At 39.2% G+C, this 6,204-nt stretch overlaps 1 pseudogene; it reads right to left on the minus strand.

The window, feature by feature from the left end:
- Positions 1–2,735: 2,735 nt before the first annotated feature.
- LOC120737797 lies at positions 2,736–5,773 on the minus strand (annotated as a pseudogene).
- Positions 5,774–6,204: the final 431 nt, after the last annotated feature.

Raw genomic sequence — 6,204 nt, forward strand, 5'->3', positions numbered from 1 at the left:
TGCAAATCACTCTAAGTATGTACTTGCATTGTTGCTTATGAGCTAATATTAATAGAGTTAGCTAACCTCTAAGACAACTCGAAAGTCCTGTGTTGTAAGGCCATGATGTTAGCTGTTATTTTCTCTCTCCACTTCAGGTTCCTTTGGGTTTTAAAAGGTGGTCCAGATATCCTGCCACTTTGGTAAATTTCAATTTTAAGGTGGTGACATCTGGTAGCAAATATTAAGAATGCAGTCAACCTAAAATGAAGACAGTTTGTAGGAGCAGGAAACGGTTCTGTTTAAGGCTTGTCAGGCTACTATTTTTGGTTTAATTTTCTGTTCTAAAATCTCTCATGCAAACACATATTAGTGACCATGCTGACCCAGGCGGATCATATAGACTTGTGCTATAAGTCGGGCTTGGGATTCATTGCACCATCCTGCTTGGGTTTTAAGGCGTTTCAGCAGGTACTTATCCCAGGGTTCTTGTTTTAATTTGTATCCCATTCAAAAATGGGAGGGAGATCTTAATAATCAATACATCGAGGATGATTGGAAAGGAACCATTAGCATAGTTAGGTCTACTTCTACCGCTTGTGAGAAACCCAATACAAACTTTTGCACCGCCTATATAAAGCTCCTAATGTTTTGCATAAGATTGCACCTCTTGTTTCCCCTTTATGTATCAAATGTCAAAAAGAAAATGTTATCTTTTTTCATTACTTCTGGGAATGTAAACTAATTAAAAGGTTTTGGAGTTCCATATCTCAAGAATTGAGCAATATTTTTAAGAATCATATCCAATGGGACCCTGGATATTTTCTTTTTGGTTTAGCCTCAAAAGAAACAACTTTAACTTATCCACAACGTAAACTATGTGATAAACTATTGTTGCTGTAAATGTATTCTTATTAACTCGGTTAAGGATAAACCACCTACTGTTACTTTGTGGTACAGTGAATTGTTTAGAGTTATTCCTCATGAAAGAGTTGCTGCTATCTTAGCAGGAAATGAGAATTTGTTCCTCAATGTTTGATCTCCCTTGCTTATTTATTTGCCAGATGATTTGTCCCAACTGAGAGGGGCCGGTTGTCTTTATGATGCCTGAGCACAAAGGAGTTCACTTCTGTCTCTTCTTTTTTAAATCTGTGGTTTAATAGATGGTAAATATTTGTCTTTTTTCTCTCTCTGTCCTTCCCATATCTGTGATTGCAAATGTGTGTAATTATTTTTAAATGTTTGTCATTCTGTTTGTTTTTGCTTTGTGCTGACAATGAATAAAAAATTAATCTTAAAAGAATTAACACTACAGTGTGTGTACTTTCTGTAAAAATAAATGTTTACTGAACTAAAAGTACAAATGTTTTCCATTAAAATATACTTCTAACTCTATAAAAAAAGAGGTTTCGATGTTCTGTGTGTTTGTCTTTGGCGGGTAAAGAGTATGCAATATATTCAGTTTTAAAACTTATATTATATATAAATACATTAACTGTAGTAAGGCTATAATTAATGCTAGCTTATTTTAGTAAACGACACAGTCACAGTAAAGCCGCCCCGGTTGTATAACGGCTATCATCTGCAGAGAACTGGTTTATTTTCAGTGTTATTTTCAGCTAGCTTTTTGCTTTGAGTTAGACAAAGCAAAAAGCTAGCTGATACACTCCCCTTAGTTAACCTTTGTGTCTTAAAAACCTGGATTACCTGTAATTTCCTGCTTCTAAATTCAGATAAATCTTAGGTTTTTGTACTTGGCCCTAGAAAGCTTAGAAACAGAAACCTTGATTATTCAGGCCTAGTCTTATCTTAAACTAGTACCATCTCACCCTATTAGAGCACTTCGCTCTCAGACTCCTGGCTTACTTGTGTACTTACTAGGAAATTTAAAAGTAGAATGGGAGGCAGTCTTCAGCTTGCATACCCCTCTTCTCTGTAACCAGCTCCCAGTTGTGTTTGAGAGACAGACACTCTCTCCACTCTTAATATGGGGCTAAACATGTTCCTTTTTGATAAAGCATATAGTTAGGGCTAAATCAGGTGATAATGATAATCAGGCCTCAATCCTAAGGTAGGATTGATCCTGCAATTAACCTAGCTTCTTGTGATGAGTGTTTCTTCTTCACTCACCATGTGTCTTCTGTCCCGTCATCCTCCTCTAAGCTAAACCACTTACGGCAGATGGTTACCCCTCTCTGAATCTAGTTCTGCCAAACATTTCGTCCTCTTAAAGAATAGTTTTGCTCTTCCCGCAGTCACCAAGTACTTGCTCATAGGTGCTTGTCTGATTATTTGGGTTTTTCTCTTTTAATGTAGGCCTCTTACAGTACAAAAAGTCTTGAGGAAACAGTTGTGATAAAATGGAATTATGAGTTATGGATTGGCCTCTCCAGAGTACAGACCCCAACATGAAGGAGTGTAGCATCATCTTGACAGAAAACTGAACACAAGGCAACCAAAATCCAAGAAAGAGCTTTGAATGTCGTTCGAGAAGCCTGGAGAACTATTCCTGAAGACTTCTTAAAGAAATTAGAAGATGGCTCAGTTCCATGTACGTTTGCACTTTTCAAAACATTGCTGCAACCATTTCACATTTTTCTAAAAAGAAATTAGATTGCATGAGACTTTTGCATAGCACTATAGATTTTGAGGTTATATAGCATTTCTTAGGATCTGGTGAGAGTATGAAGAAAGTTCTACTCAACAGTTGTGACAAAACAAGACTGAAGAGGGAAAAATCCAGAACACTGGCAGTATTGTATTAAAAAGAGTTTTACTGTAAAGACTATATTTACATCAGAACCAAAATCACAGTCAATGGAGACCACAGAATACAGTTACAATATTGCCCCCCTTCCCCACCAACTTCAATCTAAAAGGCATCATTCTTTTTATCCGCTGCAAGGCCATGTGGAGCTCAAACAGGCCAGTGCAAAACAATGCGTTTATTAATAGCTCTTGCACAATAAGCCAAAACTACAGTACCATTCTGCTGGTCTCAGTAGGTAAAGTATATTGTGGGAAATTTAGGACATATAGCTCCAGCATAACTGTGATGGACCATGAAGCGGGAATCAGATGCTGCACAGTCTGAAAAAATCCATTCACTCACGTAGCAAATCAACAATTTACCCATTTATCCCTGATGGGAAGCAATCATCCCTTTGTGTTGAAATATCCCCTTTTATCATAAATCTATGCGATTCCAGCCCCAAACTCATCTGAGCTTTCACCAATCCAGCACGCTGTCCAAGTTTAACTATTAACCCCTTTTAAATCAAGGAAAAGGCCCCTGTTTCTCCTCACTTTAATGCAACAGGTGTGTATGAGTGAAAAAGCAAAAGAGGAGAATGAAGATTGTCTTTGTGTGCTAAGTGGAAATGTCTGTTTTAAGTTGCGTGTTTCAAATTGAATTTCTAGTCCATCTTGAGGCTACGATAGATGTAGCGAATAAATGCCAATGAGGACCAGAAGGACACGCTGCCCAGCATCAGGGAGAAGACCATCGCTGTGAGCAGGGAGTACCCAAAGAACTCAGTGCTTTGCACCAGGCCGCTCATAGAGGACCGGTTCCTATAGTAGAAAACAGAGTAGACAAAGATGAAGATGCCGGTGGATCCCGTGCTTAGCACACTCCTCCACCACCATTGGTAGTCTTCGCCAGACAGCAGGAAGTAGGTCAGTGCCACAGAGATGCAGGCGCCCACAGACAGGAGAATGGCGAAGACACACAGCAGGATACCGTACAGCGTGTAGTGCTCTCTTCCCCAAACAGTGGCAAAGATGTAGTACAGCTCCACTGAGATGGCACTTAGGGAAAGATTGGATGGAAAACAGAGTTAAAAATCCAAAAATGAGAGGGAGTAATTCTAATAGTTTATTTTACGGAAGTCAATCAATCTAAATTCAGCTTCGATGTATACTTATGTAAATGGTGCATTAAAAAAAGAAAGAAAAAAAGAATGAAGTGCAGCAGTTCCTGGATATTTTCCTGTTTAGTTTTAATTACAGGAAACATTAGTGAATAATGAGCAGTGATCTATAAAACATGTGAATGCAAATGAGATGACAAAAAAAACAAACAAAAAAATTCACTTTTGCAATAACTGCCTATTATCTTCCTAGGGCTCTGGATGATGGGTTTCCCTTTAATAGTTCACAAGTCTAATGTTAATTACTTGTGATTAAAACCATAAAGTGTTTTATTGTCACCTTTTCTAATCTCTGATCTATGACTACACTTCTACAAATCTCCCCTTGACTAAACACCTGAGGTCAGCTCACCTGAAGGGAAGGAAGCCACCGATGGCCATGTGCACAATCGTATGTTTGTACCAGGGCTGAGTCGGGATCTGTCTGGGGATGTTACGGGTGCGGCACGGTGCCTGGAAGCTGCCAGCTCGGTTCTTTCCACAATGCCACCAATGATTGTTAGCGGGAAGCCCACCAGCAACCCAAGCACCAAGCAGCAGGAGCACGGTGGTGGCCGGCAGAGCCTGAGTAGAGCCGCTCCACCAGTGGACAGAGTTCACTACACTCCACGTGAAGAACAGTGGAGCTGGAGGGATGAATAATCAAGTTAATAAAAGAGAAGCATCTAATAATCCATGTAATGTTTCCTTTGAGGGTTGCTAGATAGCATTATGTCATAAGGAACGTGAACAAAAATACTGCAAAGTGAACACAGATTCATGAGTAAATAATTTACTGGTGGATTGTACATTCAACTATTACAACTAAGTTCCCTTTCATTTACTTTGAGGGTTTTTTAAGCTTATATTAATAACATAGTTATGAAAAACTGTGACAAAGAGTAGGTTAATGGCATTCAGCACAAAGCCCAACTGGGAAACAAACCAGAGATCAGCTGGAGAGACCATCTGTGCCCACATGGTGTATACCTTCACCATCAAGTCATCCCGCAAAATACTATCAAAATCAATTATATTGATTGTTCAAACAATTTTGCAAAAGTTAAAAAAAAGCACATGGAAACTGACCACATCCAAGTGCAGATATGAGAATGGAAATATCTCATTATCTAACTAAATCAGACATTAAGTCTTTAATCTTTAACCTGCCAGCTCCTTTGTAAATGGTCAACACGAGGTTTGAGTGCGGCAGATAACTGTTTCGCATTTCAAAAGTGTTGCTAGGAGGCCGAAAAACACGCACACCAACCGCACAGCCTTTGATGAGAAACTGACACGTGAACATGTGCTTTTAAATGCGGGTTCGCTTCCATTTTCACTTACCGGAGAAGAGAGCTGATGTGAGGATGATGTTCCACACCCAGCGCTGGCCGTTGATCTGTGTTGTAGAAACTGCACGAGACGTAGCCTGACACACAGCTGGTCAGAGCATACAGGACGATGGATGCTGAATTGATGGCGCCATGGCGGTGCACATTGAACATTCCCAGCATGCCATGAGGATTATCGCTAAAGCAAACAAAGGACATATTTAGGCCCTTTATGTATATACAAGTTTCAGGTTTCCCTTTTACTCTAATGCTTGGGACAAAGACTGTTGTTATCGGATAGAGGTGCTCAGAAAACCAGAATGCTCCATTTCAAAGGCCAGTGTTTCATTGTGTTTGTGAATTTGAGAGTCAATACTCACCTGTGGCAAGGGTAAGGAACTGAGCCCCAACTCCCAGCACAGCACAGAGCAAGCTTTTGAAAGGAGGAAACCTAAATACATCAGTATGGATGATTTTCCAACCATTGTCTCCTTGGTCCAGATCATCGCAGCCACCCTCCTCTTCCACATTGTACCTGAAGGTGAAAGCAAAGTATTTTTATGACTGGGAGAACCAAACGAGAGCAGAAAAGTCTCTGCTATTTACAGGTCTTGCAGGTAATACAGGTCCAGGAATTGCATACAATTTTGCACATTTAGGCCAAAAAGAAACTACATTAAGGACTAAACTTCAAATTAAAGCTTTTATTTAAACATAGTAAAATGAGAGCTTGGAGACAGAAAAAAAAAACAACAACAAGCCCTTAAAGTGTTCAACAGATAAAAAGAAATATATATATATATATATATATATATATATATATATATATATATATATATATATATAAGGGGTGCAACGATTTCGTATCGATATTGAACCGTTCGATACAGTGCTTTCGGTTCGGTACGCATGTATCGAACAATACAACATTTGTAATTTATTTTATCAATTTTCCTTCTGACGATGCTGTCTGTGTTGAGCGC

This window comes from Simochromis diagramma, unplaced genomic scaffold, assembly GCF_900408965.1.
Source record: "Simochromis diagramma unplaced genomic scaffold, fSimDia1.1 OVJJ01000134.1, whole genome shotgun sequence".
NCBI lineage: Eukaryota > Metazoa > Chordata > Actinopteri > Cichliformes > Cichlidae > Simochromis > Simochromis diagramma.